The sequence below is a fragment of the Falco punctatus genome, assembly GCF_963210335.1.
Source record: "Falco punctatus genome assembly, chromosome: 5".
NCBI classification, from domain to species: domain Eukaryota; kingdom Metazoa; phylum Chordata; class Aves; order Falconiformes; family Falconidae; genus Falco; species Falco punctatus.
The window spans coordinates 27,006,818-27,023,604 of NC_137584.1; the positions used below are offsets into that span (position 1 = coordinate 27,006,818).

The 16,787-nt window shown below is 45.0% G+C and overlaps 1 long non-coding RNA gene across 1 annotated transcript in view; it reads right to left on the reverse strand.

Annotated features, from left to right (window-relative positions):
* Nucleotides 1-1,421: 1,421 nt before the first annotated feature.
* LOC308064466 overlaps nt 1,422-16,787 on the reverse strand; it is a 197,306-nt gene continuing 181,940 nt past the window's right edge. The window contains exon 2 of the long non-coding RNA XR_013928395.1: nt 1,422-2,622. This is a non-coding gene — a long non-coding RNA (uncharacterized lncRNA). The remainder of the gene's footprint in view (nt 2,623-16,787) is intronic.

Consider the following 16,787-nt stretch of genomic DNA (forward strand, 5'->3'; position numbering starts at 1 on the left):
TTGCCAGTCCTCTCTGTATCTCCAGCAGTTCCTGCAGACTGGATCTAATTTCTTCCCACTTGTGATCGCGAAGCAGGAGCTGAATCTGAGGCCAGAGCCGTAAAGAACCCGGGTTCAGCCTTTTTAAATGCAGGAGCTGTTCACTTTCCCACCAGAACTCAGCATTTAGGGCACATATCAAGAAAACATAGGACAAGGAATCATTTGTTCCTTGCTCACGAGAGGTTTTGAACCCAATTTTTCTACTCGCTCAGAACACCCAGCTCAGCAGATTTTACTCTCCCTCCAAGAATTAGCGTGTATTCGGCACTAAATGTAGCTGCGTTGAATTCACACCAGCAAAGCAAACGCGCTCTGTTCGGTGAGGCAGCCCGGAGGGAAGCCGGGGATTAACGGGAGATACGAATTCCTCTTGAAAAAAAAAAAACTTTTTTTTTTTTTTTTTTTTTTTTTTTTTTTGTCTTTGGGCACCGGCGCGGCCTCTGTCCCGCTGCCGCGGCCGCCCCCGGCCGCCGTGCCGCCGCCGGGCCAGGAGAGGGAGCCGGCGGCCCCCGCAGCCCCGGCCCGGCCGTGCCCAGCTCGGACCCCGCTCTGCGCCGCCCGGCCCGGGGGCGGGGGGTCCCGGCGGGGTCCCCGAGGTGCCGGCGGCGGGGAAGAAGGGCTCGGGGAGTGGTGGAGGGAGCCTGCGGTTCGGCAGGCGGGCGCACAGCCAGTGTCGCCGGCGGGGAGTGGGCGGCTGAGGCGGCGCGGTGGCGCCCGGAGACGGGGACTGCCGGGACGGGACGGCACCCACCGGACCGGCAGCACAGGCGTCTTTGCCCGCAGGCTGGGCGCGCTGGTGTGCGGGCTTTAGCCTGGGAGTGATGAGGGAGGTGCACGGGTGGGGAGAGAAGCCCCATGTGTAGGTGCAGATTCTTTGGAGCCCCATGGTTAGGTGCACAGGCTGTGCAGCCCCACGGTTAGGTGCAGAGGCTGTGCAGCCCCATGGTTAGGTGCACACGCTGTGCAGCCCCACGGTTAGGTGCACAGGCTGTGCAGCCCCACGGTTAGGTGCACAGGCTGTGCTGCCCCACGGTTAGGTGCACAGGCTGTGCAGCCCCACGGTTAGGTGCACAGGCTGTGCTGCCCCATGGTTAGGTGCAGAGGCTGTGCTGCCCCATGGTTAGGTGCAGAGGCTGTGCTGCCCCATGGTTAGGTGCACACGCTGTGCAGCCCCACGGTTAGGTGCACAGGCTGTGCAGCCCCACGGTTAGGTGCACAGGCTGTGCTGCCCCACGGTTAGGTGCACACGCTGTGCAGCCCCACGGTTAGGTGCACAGGCTGTGCAGCCCCACGGTTAGGTGCACACGCTGTGCAGCCCCACGGTTAGGTGCACAGGCTGTGCTGCCCCACGGTTAGGTGCACAGGCTGTGCTGCCCCACGGTTAGGTGCAGAGGCTGTGCTGCCCCATGGTTAGGTGCACACGCTGTGCTGCCCCATGGTTAGGTGCACAGGCTGTGGACCGGCTCTATAAGCAAAGTGCGCAGGGTGACATGGGCAGGACATATCCTGGAGACATTGGATAACGGTGGAAAGGGCCCCGCCTGCAGCATGTGCGCATAGGTGCCGGGTGGTGGCACACAGGGGAGGCTGTCATACGCTTTGTGGGGAGTCAGTGCAAGTGGGGGCCCCCCTGAAGTGCCTGCGCACCAGCACCTGTGGCATGGGGAGCAAGCAGGGCTGTGGTCTCGCTGCAGTCACGAGTGGTCCAGAGGAGGGGCACAGGCTCTTAGGGAGCACAGGCTGAGGTGGTGAGGAGGAAGAGTTGCCCCTTACATGAGCAGCAGGGGTGCGTGAAGCTCTGCTGGGGACAGGTGATGACTCAGCTGAGAACCTTCTTCAAACAACTGGAAGAAGCCTTCAAGTTTACAGGCCCTAGTCCTTATGGGGGATGTTAACCACCCTGTTGTCTGCTGAAGGGACAATACAGTAGGGCACAAGCAACCCAGGAAGTTTCTGGAGTGCTTTGATGATGAATTCCTGACATGGCTGTTGGAGGAGCTGATGAAGGAAGATGCTCTGCTGGACTTCCTCCTTATGAACAATAAGGAACCCTCCTTATGTTCAGGGATGTGAAGCTGCAGCCTTGGCAGCAGTGACCATGAGATCATTGAGTTCAAGATCCTACAAGGAGGGAGCAGGTGAAAGGCAGGATTGCATACATGGCTTTCAGGAGAGCAGACTTTGATCTGTTTGGAAGAATCAAGAATCACAGAATGGTTGAGGTTGGAAGGAACCTCTGGAGGTCATCTGATCCAACCCTCCTGCTCAGGCAGGGCCACCTAAAGCCAGTTGTCCTGGACCGTGTCTAGACAGCTTTTGAGTATCTCCAAAGATGGATACTCCACAAAGTCCCTGGGCAACCTGTGGCCATGCTTGGTGACCAGTGTGTCCACATCTCACACAGGGACACAACAGGACAAGGGACAACAGGCACAAACTGCAACACAGGGAGTTCCATCTGAATATAAGAACTTCTTTCCTTTGAGGATGGCGGAGCACTGGCACAGGCTGCCCAGAGAGGCTGTGGAGTCTCCTTCTCTGGAGATATTCAAAACCTGCCTGGATGTGATCCTGTGCAACCTGCTGTGGGTGACCCTGCTTTAGCAGGGGTTGGACTAGATGATCTCCAGAAGTGCCTTCTGACCCTGATCATTCTGTGATTCTGTGATTTTGTGAATCTCAGGTCTCTGAGACATGTGGAAAAGTGTGGCACAAGGAATTCTTACCCTTAGTGAAAGAGGATCATGTTAAGGAACATTTAAACTAACTGCACATATACAAGTCTGTGCACCCTGATGGGATACACAGTGCAGAGGGAGCTGGTGCTGGCTCCTGTCACTGCAAGGTCACTCTCCATTTCATTTGAAAGGTCATAGCAATTTGGGGAGGTTCCTGAGAACTGGAAGAAAACAGATGTCACCTTAACCTTCAAGAAAGGCAAGAAGAGAAATCTAGGAAACCAAAGGCCTCATCTCAATTCCTGGGAAACTCATGGAACAGCTAATCCTGGGAACCATTTCTAGAAGCATGACAGACAGAAGGTGACTGGGAGTATGTGGCATATGTTTATAATGGGAGAATCATGTCTGACCAACATGACAGCCTTCTACGATGAAATGTCTAGCTTGGAGGACAAGGAGAGATCAGTGGAGGTTGTTTATCTTGCTTTTTTACAGTTCTGACTGTGCTGACATTCAGAGGAGCCTCAACAGGTTGGAGAAATGAACTGATAGGAACTTCATGAAGTTCAGCAAAGGGAAATGCAAAGTCCTTTTCAGAAATAACTGCAAGACCAGTACATGCTGGGTGCAACCAGCTGGAAAACAGCTTAGAGATGGCCCTGGGGGTCCTGGTGCACAGTTGATCATGAGCCAGCAGTGCACCCGCACAGCAAAGGCAAATAATGTCCTGGGCAGTATTACTAAAAACATTAGAAGGTGGTTGAGTGCTGACTTCTGCTCATCACTGGTAAGACACATCTGGGTGCTGTGTCCAGTGCTAGGCTCCCCAGTACAAGGCATACATGGACATACTGGAGTATGCGGAGCACAAAGATGATTAAATGCTTAGCTCATCTAAATATCTGAGGAGATACTGAGAGAGCTGGACTTAATTCTGAAGAAGAGATGGCTGAGAGTGTTTTATCAATCTGTGTATGATGGGGGCAGTAAAGAAGATGGAGTCGGACTCTTCTCTGTGGTGCCCAGTGGCAGGACAAGAGGTATTGGGCACAAATTGAAATACAGTAAATTCTGTTTAAACATACTGACTTTTTTTCTCATTATTTTATTTTTTTTACTTTAAGGGTGGTCAAATACTAGAACAGGTTGCCCAGAAAGGCTGTGGAGTCCCATCCTTGGAGATACACAGAACATACCTGGACATGGCCTTTAGCAATCTGCTGTATTTGACTCTCCCCTGGGGAGGGACTAGGTGATCTCCAGAGCTGCCTTCCAACTTCTGTAATACCGTGATTCTGTGACACTCAGCAGTTTTCATGCCCCAAGTAAATTACCACAATGAATAAACAAGAAAGGGAGAAATAAAACAGCCAGTATGAGTGCAACTCTGCATGAGTAAAATCAATATTCATCAAATAGAAAAAGCAAAAAATCAATAAGGTAAAAATTAAAGAGTAGAAGAAAAAGAAATCTTTTCTTTCAATAAACAGGCACAACTGGTCTCCACTGCCACAGATCATGGAGCCTTTCTCATTCTGTGCATGCTTTCAGCTAACGAATCCACATACACAGTTGACAGAGTTAAGGCTGCAGGGACAATTATTTCATAGTTGTTAGGTGAGTTGCTTTCAAAATCTGATATTGTTTCCATAGAGTGACTTTCTTTTAATGCTTATAATATGCACCTGACACATATATGAAAATGTATATCTATACATATACACACATATATATACACATACATTCCCTCCTGTGAAGTGTAAACATGTCCTTAGGGCTGAACAATGGATATTAATAAATTGCCATTGCTCTCTCTGGGAGAAAAAATATCTAGAAAATCAGCAGGAAATAGCTAAAAGACAGATATTTTAGTGCTGGTATGTAGTTGATAGAGGGTCTCATTACAACTTTTTATTAAGACGAATAATGCCTATGAAGTTTAGGACTTGTCTTTTTTCACAAGGTGAATTCCAATTTTCTCTTGCATGTTTGTAAGGAGGTTAGACACAGAGAAGTTTCACACAGAAAAGGGGGTGTCCAGTTCTGGTCTCCCCCATTCAAGAGAGACTGGGAACTGCTGGAGAGGGCCCAGCAGAGGGCTACCAAGATGATGAGGAGACTGGAGCATCTCCCTTGTGAGGGAAGGCTGAGAGAGCTGGGCCTGTTTAGCCTGGGGAAGACAAGGCTGAGAGGGGACCTTATCAATGCCTGCAGGTACCTTAAGGGCAGGTGCCAAGAGGATGGGGCCGGCTCTTGTCAGTGGTGCCCAGCAACAGGACAAGGGGCAATGGGCACAAACTACAGCATAGGGAGTTCCATCTGAATATAAGGAAGAACTTCTTTCCTTTGAAGGTGACAGAGCCCTGGCACAGGCTGCCCAGAGAGGTTGTGAAGTCTTCTTCTCTGGAGGCATTCAGAACTGCCTGGATGTGAGTCTGTGTATCCTTGCTTTAGCAGAGGGTTGGACTAGATGATCTCCACAGGTTTCTTCCGACTCTGATCTTTCTGTCATTCATTGTTTGTCAGAGTGTGGAGCTCCCTTTGTTCATGGCTCTGGTGCCCTTCCACTGGCCTCCAAGACCATGACAGGGTACAGAGATGGTGGGTGGTATGGAGCTCCCCTATCCACAGCTGTGAGGACCCTCCAGCCACCTGTAGGACCCTGATGTGGTACAGAATGGAGCTATGTGTATTTCCTTAAGCTTATTTTGATGTCTTTGTACAAGTTGCAATACTCTCCAGCTGAGTGGTGGCAAGGGGAGAGGACCAGAGTGTGCCATGATCTGGTCGTGTATTTGTCCAGGGTGGCAGCTGCCAAAGACAGAAGAACCAACAAATGGAGCAGCTACTCTCTGTTGCCATGGGAAGCCCCTTCTTCCCTGCTCAGGGTTCTCCCAGCCTTATGCCAGGACTATCCATCCGATATCTCCCTGGCAGCCAGAAGACACCCATCCTGGATCAGTCATGTCACTAACTCCAGTGTAACGGGGCCACTACCAGCATTCTGCCTACTGTGACAAGGCCACTATATTGCTAGGGCTCATCCAGGAGCTCATGTGGGACCCAGCCATTGGCCACCTAGAGAAAAAGAGTGTGGAGCTATCTCTGCCTATGGCTTCCAGCTCCTTGTAAGACCATGATGGGGTGCTATCTTATTTATCCTGTAGCATGCTGACAACTCTCTGGCTGAGTGGCAGAGGAAGGAGAAGACAGGAGTGTGTGGTTGTCTGGTCACATCCTTGTGTGGGCATCCATCTGCAATACACAGGAGAAGCAATGGAGAAGCAGCCATCCTCTATTGCCATGGTCAGCCCCTGTGTCCCTCCTCTCCTCTCAACCCTTGTTCACCTGACTTCTCCACTGCTGGTGCAGGCTTTTTGGTACCCATCCTAGGCAACACCAACATTCTGCCTATTGCGACATGGCCATGACATCCCAAGGCCTGGTGCCAGGAGCTGGTGACACCCACAGTGACATGGCCATGGCAGCACCAGAGCTGCTGCCTAGAGTAGTGCAACATCACTGTGACATGGCTATTAACTTCCACCATTACAAGCAAGAAGAAACAAATAAAAATAATAACAAAACCAAAGCAAACCCAACAACTGGTAATGCTGGGGAGGTAAATTAAATAGCTGTAGCAGCAATTTTTAAATTGCTGAACAGCAGCTTAGCAAAGGTTAAAGAGAATTAAAAGCTGCAGGTCTTACCACTACCCAAGTTTAAAGTTTTTTGTAGAAATTCATGCTGAGATGTGTGAGTATGAAGATTAATTCTGGAAGAAAAATGCTTGGTGAATTGACTAGAAGTAATATTTCACACCATTGGAATCAAAGATGCCCAATACCAAACCCTGAACCTGTGAGTCACTGGCATATTTCAGGGTGTTTCACTGTGAACTGGAAGGCTTGTTTCTTTCTTTCCCCAAAATGGACTGAGGATTTTGCCAGGGACTGTCCTGTGCTACACAGTTCAGTTGGGCACTAGCACGAAATCCATAAACTAGCTTCTATCTGCTTGGTTCACCACAGACCATTACATCCTCTTTAACTGACAGGACTAGAGGCAGTGGGCACAAACTGAAATGCAGGAGGCCTCTGTCTGAACACCAGCAAACACTTTGTTAGGGTGAGGGTGACCCAGCACTGGCACAGGTTGCCCAGGGAAGCTGTGGAGTCTCTATCCCTGGAGATACACAAAAGTCATCTGGATGGAGTTCAGGGCAACTAGCTTTAGGTGGCCCTGCTTGAGCATGGGGGCTGGACCAGATGACCTTCAGAGGTTCCTTCCAACCTCAACCATGCTATGATTCTGTGATATATATGTATATTGTAGATTAAAGCATCCAGAAACTTTCTATTTGCATCTCTATATAACTTCCTCACTTTTAACAGTTTACACTAAAAATTTCCATGCTTTGCCTTAAGATGCAAAATGTTTTTTTAAAGTATTTCCGTTATCTGTGAACCCAATATTATGCAAACATGTTACTGGAGTGCAGTGGCTTTTTATGAGAGGGGGGAAATGGAGAGAGCAGTGTTAGGAAAATTTTAACAGTCTTTTTCATCTTCCTTAACTTCCATGTTGTACTCTCTTCCCAGGCTGTGGCAGCAGCCTGCAGAGGAGTGGTTCACTGGGATAGAGGGACATAGCGGGTAGGGCAGGGGCTTGATTCCCTAAACAGTAGCAGGGGATCAGGCACCTCAACAGGTAGGAGTTGGAGCATGGTTTTGGATGTTCCGGCCCATCCTGGATTTCAGCTCTGAGGAACCTGCTGCACTCCCAGCACGTGACTCCTGTCAAGGAGAGAGGGTACATCCTCTGCTTTTGCAGAGAGGCTGGCTGTGTCCCTCGCTCCAACACCCACCTTAAAGCAGTGCTGAGAAATCCTCAGTGCTGGAAAACACTGCCTTCGCTGTTGACTGAAAGCTGGTCACGGTGCCAAAACTATGCCTTATGCTGTTTCTGTGTGCTTTCTGCCCAAGTGTGCCCAAATCGTAAGCCACTAAAATACTTCCTTGTTCATCATTTTAAAGACATCCTGAAGCTGACAGCTATGTCTCCTGAGATTTCTGTCTCCCCGAGCACGCACCTACTCCTGATGTACACCCGGATTTTGCCTAGATCATCCCTGCCCTGCAGCCACACAGCATTTCTAAGCCTGAATGAGACTTTCCAGAGAGCAGGACCCTTGGGCACATAAGAGGTGTCGCAGGGATAAGGATGGGAAAGGGAAGAAAAGGAAAGTAAGTAAAAGAATAAGGCAAGGAGCAAAATTAGTAACCAGAGCCTGGGGGAAGGATAAATTCAGGGATGCAGGAGCAGCGGTTGCCCAAAGGCAGAAGCAAGGGCAGGAGGAGGCAAGCAACAGAACAGAGGTCGGGCTACAGAAATTCAGGAAGGTAATGCCCAAGGAACAGTGACAGGAGAGTTTATAAGCGGCAGACACTCTTGTCCAGATCCTGCAATGCTGGATGCCAGGTGCCCACCAAAGCAGCCCTATCACTCCCCTCCTCAGCTCGGCAGGGGAGAGAAAATGTAACAAAAGGCTCGTGGGTTGGGATAAGGGCAGGGAGAGAGCACGCGCCCGTTAGCATCACAGGCAAGAGAGACTTGACTTGGGGAGAATAATTCAATTTGTTGCCAATCAAATCAGAGTAGAATAATGAGAAAGTGAAAAATAAATCTCAAAACACCTTCCCCCCACCCCTCCCTTCTTCCTGGGCTTACCTTCATTCGTGGTTTTCTCTGCCTCCTCCCCACGAGCGCTGCAGCGGGACAAAGAAAGGGGCTGCGGTCAGTTCATCACACATTGTTTCTGCTGCTCCTTCCTCCTCAGGGAGATGGCTCCTCACAATCTGCCCCGGTTCCAGCATGGGGTCCCTCCCATACCGTGCAGCCCTTCAGATACAAGCTGCTCCAGTGTAGGTCCCCTATGGGGTCACAAGACCAGCCAGCAAACCTGCTCCAGCCTGGGCTGCTCTGTCTCCATGGATCCACAGGTCCTCCCTGCCAGGAGCTGCTCCAGTGTGGGACTCCCATGGGGTCACAGCCTCTTTTGGGCATCCATCTGTTCCACCATGGACCATTATGGGCTGCAGGGGGAAGCCTGCCTCACCATGAACTTCACCATGTGTTGCAGGGCAATCTCTGCTCCAGCAACGGGAGCACCTCCTGCCCCTCCTTCTGCACTTACCTGGGTGTCTGCAGGGCTGCTGCTCTCACATAGTCTCACTCCTCTCTCCTGGATGCAGTGTTTTTTTCCCCTTCTAAAATATATTATTTCAGAGGCGCTACCACTGTCGTTGATGGCCTTGGCCAGCGGCGGGTCCCTCTTGGAGCCGGCTGATGCTGGCTCTATCAGACACGGGGGAAGCTTCTGGCAGCTTCTCACAGAAGCCACCCCTATACCTCACTGCTACCAAAACCTTGCTATGCAAACCCAGTACAAATGGAGACAGAATTTCCTCTTACTAGATGACTCCCTATTCCTTTGATGTTCAGGAAAAAGCTGGAAAATGCATTAATTCTGCTCCAGTATTAATCATTGCCACAATATATTCTGTCAAAGATAACAGGGTTATACTCCTGCAGTTTCACAGGCTGCAGGTGAAGTTGTCTTATAATTTCAGGTGATCATAGAATCATAGAACCATAGAATGGTTTGGGTTGAAAGTGACTTTAAAGATCACCTAGTTCCAACCCCCCAGCCATGGGCAGGGACACTTTCCCCTTGGCCAGGTTGCTCAAAGCTTCACCCAGGGAAATATTTTGTCTTATTTTAGAGAGCTGTCCTAGGATGTTGGATACTCCAGATAGTTTATACAAATTTCCAAAGTACAAAAGTCAGGAAATGTGCACTTAAAGTTAGGCAATGTGAATATTTCCTCCATCGTATCCATTTTCTTTTTACACATCAGTATGCTTTGTTACAACACTGAAGAAGGCCCATGGTGCTAGTTCTCCTGCACTTCTTATGCTAAAAATAGCTTGGTACCATGTTGCAGTGAAATGAGATGCTGTAGCTAAGTGGTTAAGCAAATATGCAATAGATTTAGCAATGTCAGTCTGCATCTTGCTCTTTATGTGTTCTTGTTATGAGTTTTTGCTTCCTTTTCCCTAGCTGAACCAGCTAGGAAAAGCTTTCTTTTTCATCTGAGCTGGGGAATCAAAGAGGACTGAATTTTTTGCTAGCCACACTGTTCTTTTTTGTGCCAGTGGCTACTGAAATTGGAATCTTATGCACCATAACAAAGTAGTAGTCTCAGGTGAACAAACAGCAGCTGCTATGAGTCTGTGTATTGATTTTATTACCATGCTGTCTTGAAGAGATGGCCTTATATCTGTAAGCTGCCAGGGACCTCGGGTGATAATGACTTGAACTTTGTGGGATTCTTACTAAAAGCTTGTGGCACCCAGAATGTCTTTTTGCATTTAATTGATAGTTTGTCAAATTTCTCCCATCAAGTATTGCTGATTTGTCTTATTGAATTGGCTACTGATGCAATTGCACAGTTGCAAATATGAAAATAGAATGTCTGGCAGTACCTTCGTTACTGCCTGTGTGTTGAGATCTTTGGTACCTAGTAGCACTCATCATAGATACCAGTGAAAGTCTGTCTATACTGATAAATAAAATAAGGCCAGAGACCACTGCACAACCCAAAGGATTGGATAAGCTGACTGCATTCATGCTGCATAGTCCTAGAGCCTCAGGATCCTAAGGGCATCTTCTGGACCCTGTTATTTTTATGGGCTTTTAAAAGAAATGTTGTTTTCATTTTTCATTTTTTTTTCACTTGTAGGGTCTGAGATGACATGAAGACTGTTACCTACCAGAGTGATGTTTTCATAGCATGAAGCTGCAGGCATGTGCTACATGGAGTGTCTTGTGGCATGAGGAGTGTTTGAGGGGACAGCACTGACTGCTGCAAAGTTAAGAGTGTGTAGGGTGGGGGACACCCAAACCGCTGCATTCTTCTCCAAGTGGCCTTTTGGGAATGGCCTTGGCACATGTTATCCCCTGAATCATGCCCAGACATTGTCTTGGAGAACTCTAACTGGGCCAGGCAAAACCCCTGCCAGGGAGCATGCTAACAATTATGCACTGCAGAAGGCTAACGGTCCCGTCCAGTGCTCACATTCATTGCCTGGCACTTGTTTATGTAACAGCACAGATACAACCTGTGTTTTAAAAAAAGTTCTCTCAGAAATATTGTGGGATTAGGTTACAAAGAATTCTTTCACCTGTAACTTGCCAGTCCCCCAGGGACTGGGTATGAAGTTTTCTATTTTTCGTATTGTTTTTTACAATGCAGTACCGCGTCAGCGTTGCCACTTCAGCTCAAACCAGTGGTGTACTTGCTCTGTGCTAATGGCTATTGTTATGTTGGCCTTTTTTCCCCTGGAACAATTCAAGTGTCCTTGCTGTTCGGAGTCATTGCTTCAGATCTGTCTCCCTCAAGGATGCCTCCTGCAAACTGGACTCATTTGTCCCAGAGACAATCCTAAGTTCAATTATGGAATCTTTAATGTCTATGAAGTTACACTTATTGTTTTCAGTTCTGAATATATGTTCCGTCTTTAGCCAGATTTTCAAATTTCTGGGTAAAATGAAACAAAACAACAAAGCAAAGCAAAAATATACCAGTAGTTCTCTATTCTTATCTAGTCATGGTATAACTTTTTGTAATACAAACAGATGATAACCAGACCTCAGGCTTCTTGTATCTTCTATTCTAAGTAAGGGTCTTCACAAGATAGGTGGGATAGAAAGGTACTAGGTTTACTATAACCAGCACATACAATTTCCATTTACTAATTCTAATGATGAGATACAAAAATATGAAGGTATTTTGCAAGAAATGCAGAACAGATAATAATTGTTATAACCACAATAGTGCAATATTGCCTTTATCTACTGGTAAAAGATCAGTGCAGATTTAACCAAATACAGTTTGTCACCTTTATACACAAATATATAGTGATCCACATAATTAAGTAAAGTATCGGCATACTTCCAGAGTAAGTACACTTAAAAAAGGAGTATGGAAAACACTTACGAGGGGTGGTTTCTTCAAGGTGAAGCATAGTAGATATTCATGATATGAACTCTTTCCTATAATTAGAAGTATGAATTTGGAAGAACATACATATAAGATTAGGTTTATAGCGTTGAATTTTTTCTGTTCTGCATTTATATCTCTTCTACATCTATGATGATAATTTTTCCTGTATTTTTCCATTAAAGAGTGTTGTTGCTTCAGTAAGAGGGGGAAATCTGTAGATATCTGCATAGGTAATAAGAATGAGATCCAGGGGTCAGACATTGAAATAACCATGTTGTGATCTAAGGCAGCAAGTTGATTCAGTAAGAAATTGATTAGTCAATATTTCTGTAGTTTCATTCTGTCTGGAGTTATCAAAAATCTTACTCAGCTGTTCCATGCTTCAGGCATTACAGCAAAGTCATTCTCATATCTCTTGTTTTCCTACAGGTAGCACAGTCAAAAAAACTACTTCAATTTCACATATTTTCCCCATGACTTTCTGCTGTTTTTCTCTTCTGTTTTTGCTGTTTGAGTTATGGTTTTGTTTGCCTATTCAAAAAGATGAGAAAAGTCATTATTTTGCTTAAAACTGCAAGAAGCTTTCTGGCACTTTTTACTTGCCTTCTTATTATTGAGCCCTGGGGAAACTCTAAGGCTAATTTTTGACCATGACAATGAAAATCCTGCTTTTTACTGTAATAAAGCCTGAGATTATCTTAGGAACTCGTGACTCCAGGGATTTAGTCTTTAAGACTAAGCACTGATTATTACTAAACTCAAGATAAAAACAATCCTGCTGATTTGGAATCAATCCTGCCCTTCTAGAGCTACAGAAGTAAGCCCAGTGAGATGAATATTAGCTTGTAGGAATTATTATGGGTTTGCATATATAGAATTATTTAGTATACCTTTTGAAATGTCTTCATCTTCATGAAAGGAACTGCAATTAGTATCTCAGAAAACTTCACAGATAAGTCCCCTTGCTTGCCTACCCACGCTAATTGTGGATTCCTTATCCTGTATGGTGTATTTATGTTTCACTGACTCGTTCCAAGCCTGTCCTTACATATGCTTTTCTGTTTCAGCATATTCAGTATTCTGCTCACCCAAGAGGCTGAGCCTGAGAAGCAGCTAAATGTGCATCCTGCTGATGTCAAATGTAAACGGGAGCAGTCTTGCCTTGTTTATTCTTAACAAGTCTTGACAGTGTCCCTTTGTAAAAAGATAAGGTTTTCCTAATAAATGTGTTTGGGAAAAACTTGTTTTGATTGACAACAGTGACAATAGCCCTAAGGGATTGTGCATCATAGTGTAATGGAGCTATTGCCTTCTTTTTACACAGAACAGGAGCAGCGTGTGTTGGGGCACCTGGGTGAATGCTCCATTCTTCCTAAATAACTTTTGGAGGTTTTCCCTCTTCTGTTCCTCTGAGTTTCTAGAAAGCACAAAGGCTGTTAAAACCTGCTTTGGAAAGATTGCTGTGAGATGCTAGAAAAAGTATAATTGAGATAGTTCTGTCACCTGCACATTTGGGTTTTTTTCTCCTTTAATCAGAACAAAGTTCCTACTGGTGCAGGTTTTTCTTGTGCAGTTATGCATTGGCCAGTAGCTTATTCTTGCGATGTATTGTATCACTACATCATCATCAAAGGTGACAGCTGTGTGAAGCTGTCACAATAAATATAGCGGTAATATTATTATTGTCTCTGTTGTTCAAATGTGTTCAGGGCTGCAACATCTCTACTTCTCAAAAAAGTCAGACATGAAATGCCCCATGACTAATAAAACCACTGCATACAGCGTACATATGTGGATACGTTACATGTATTGCTGCACAGACTTGTATAGTAACATGCTGTAATTATGGTGAAAGTTCTGTCAGCATTTCCAGTATAAACATCATTTTCAGGATTTATTAAACAGCTATAGAATTAGATCCTAGATAGTATTTGGCAAATGAGGCCTCAGCCTGGGTAGCAAATTCTTCTACAGATTTCTTTTTCAAAGAATTGCTTCAAAATGTATACAAACAGAATCAGGAACAGATGTTTGCAAAGTTTGTGTTTGTGCTGGTGTAATTAAAAGCCAGCACAGGTTTAAGAAGTTTGCCTCAGAGAAGTGCTCAAGTTAAAAACCAGAAAAAAACCCAACCAAAACCTGAAGAGGAAAAAAACCCCACCCAACTGCTCATCTTGCCCAGCATAGTCTGCTTCTTTTCAGTGTTTCACATTTATTTCTGATGATGGAAATACCATGTCGACTGCTCTTTCCTTCAGTTGACTCAAGCACAGGACCCTGTTCCAGACTTTCAGGGGACAGAGATCTGTGTGCCGGCTGAAGCACTGCAAGTTTCAGTGATGCTGCAGTTGCATGAGAAATCTGGTTTTGTGAACATCTCAACACTTTGCAGACATTGCAGGGAATATGACTTGTTGCTGTTGGAACTTTTATTTATATGTTCAGATTCTGTTTTATTTGGTGTGTCCATAGCATGTGGAAAGACCCTCATTCAACTAGAGATATCCCATGGAAGAGTTTTGCCCAATAGGAGAGCTCTGCTCTGATAAAATTTAGATGAAGGTTTGTCTTCCCATTTTGACAGTTGCCCGACTTTTGGCTTAGAGCAAGTGAAAAAATAAAGAATAGCTTTCTGAGTACTAGCTGTGTCATGGCAGGACAGTTCAGCCCTTCTTTCAACTCAGATGAGCTAGCTGAAACCTGCTCCCACTGCAGGGCGGATGAGCTTCATAGTGTCCCCTTTAATCCTGGTTCTGCAGGTGTGCAAACCCAAGGACCTGTTGGTGGACACCCAGTTCTTCATGGTTTCCTGTACGCTCTGAGGGAGAGGAAGATTTAACCTACTTGGAAAAGCATCTCTGAACCCTTTGGTTCAACACAAGAAAAGAAGTATCCAGATGCTCTCGGGCTTTTCAGGCATGGTTTGGGAGATGAGGCAGAACAAGAAGCCCTTGATGTCATGTGACATACAAAGAGCTTCTCCAGTTGCAGAGCCACTGAAGAGAATTATCCAAACTATTGCTTTAGGGGCAGACAAAAACGTTGCATGGTCACAACAGCAAGTCCAAATAAACAGGTTCTGCTTCCTTCTACCTTCTACTCTGGTGTCATTCAAAGCAAATCTCTCTTCAGCTCTTCCTATACTCCCCTCAGACACCCCACTGTCCCCATCCATTACCCCAGTACAAGGCTGTAGGGCTACTTGATGATGGTTTTATTCTCGTTTATTTTTCTCACTTGGAGAGTTAGGTAGATAGTTGATTTTCAGGATTGCTTACTAGATTTAAAAAATAATATTCAGTTGCAATTAAGTTATAGATACAACAAAATGGCCTATCTCATCTACAAACAGAATATGGGGAATTTCTGTTTCCCCTAAAATAAAGCAGATGAATCAATATTATTCTAAAAGAAAGACATTGACCTGTTAGAGCAGGTCCAGAGGAGGGCTACAAAAATGATTAGAGGGCTGGAACACCTCTCCTATGAGTAAATGCTGAGAGAGTTGGTGCTGTTCAGCCTGGAGAAGAGAAGGCTCCAGGGAGACCTTATAGTGGCCTTTCAATACATAAAAGGGGTTTATAAGAAAGATAGAGAGGGACTTTTTACCACGGCTTGTAGTGAGAGGGCAAGGGGAAATGGTTTTAGGCTGAAGGAATGTGGGTTTAGATTGGTCATAAGGAAGAAATTCTTTACTATGAGGGTGATGAGATGCTGGAACAGGTTACCTGGAGAAATTGTAGATGCCCCATACCTGGAATTGTTAAAAGTTAAGTTGGATGGGTCTTTGAGCAACCTAATAGAGTGAAAGATGTCCCTTTCCATGACAGGGGGCTTGGAGTATATGATCTTCAAAGATCCCTTGCAGCTCAAACTATTCTGTGATTCTAAAATTTAAAAAATCACTTTCATTTTGGAATGGTAAAAATGAAAGATTTTGCTAGTTGAGTCTCTTCTGGAGAAAAAATTGTTAAACTTAATACATATTGAAGAATCATGTCAAGTTCCTTAAATATCTTTGTTTTGGCAAGAAAAAAAAAAAAGAAAAAAAGAAAAAAAAAAGAAAGAAAAAAAAAAAAAGAGTTCCACCTAAAAATTCTGGTGAAATATATTATGTTCCTACTTAGAAGAGTTGAAATTTGAAGCCAATGAGCTTTAAAAAAGTATAGATTTTATTCTCAGTGTGGATAGAAATAGAAAAAAGGGAATAGAAATGTGCCAAAAAAAGATAATGCAAAGGTACAAGTGGCTGATCCAAAAATATTGTCAAGATTTCTCTCTTCTTTACATACAATCATCTATACAGAGAGAAGTATTGTATCATATCAGAGAAGTCATATTTTAAACTGAATTTGTATGTAAACAAGGCCTTTTGAGACTGGCATGTTATTGTCACTTTTGGTACAGACAACCGATGTGTGACAAACCAACAGTCCAACAGCAGCCAGGGTTTTGTGGAATACCTATATGATGAATACTTCAAACACTAGAGGAGAACACAAAACCTTTGCGATCTTTACCATAGATATAGATACACACATGCACTCGAAAGGATTAAAAATATCTCACAAATCAGCCTTCATATAACCATGCTATATATAAATGTAATAATAATAGAATATTTTAAGACTGAAAGTGTAGATTTTATGGACAGTTTCCTTCATGCTATCTAATGCACAGTAAAACTCTTCTTTTTTTCATTAAAGTTTAATTGAAGGGGTAGAAGGCACCAATCTCCTCTTCTATTACAAGATTTTTGGAATGGATGGTTTTCCTGTTACATAGCATGGGAAATCTAGAAGGACTAATGCCCTTTAACTGAAACCAACACCGCAAATTTGCTCTAATTAGCTGAAGAAGAACAAACAAAGCACAGCTATATTCTTGAGATTATAATCAAAGTTGGTAGTGCTTACTTTGAAACTGTAGCCAAGGACAAAACCGCAAACAAACACAGTCTTTATTATCTATACCATATACCTGTTTGTAGGGGATG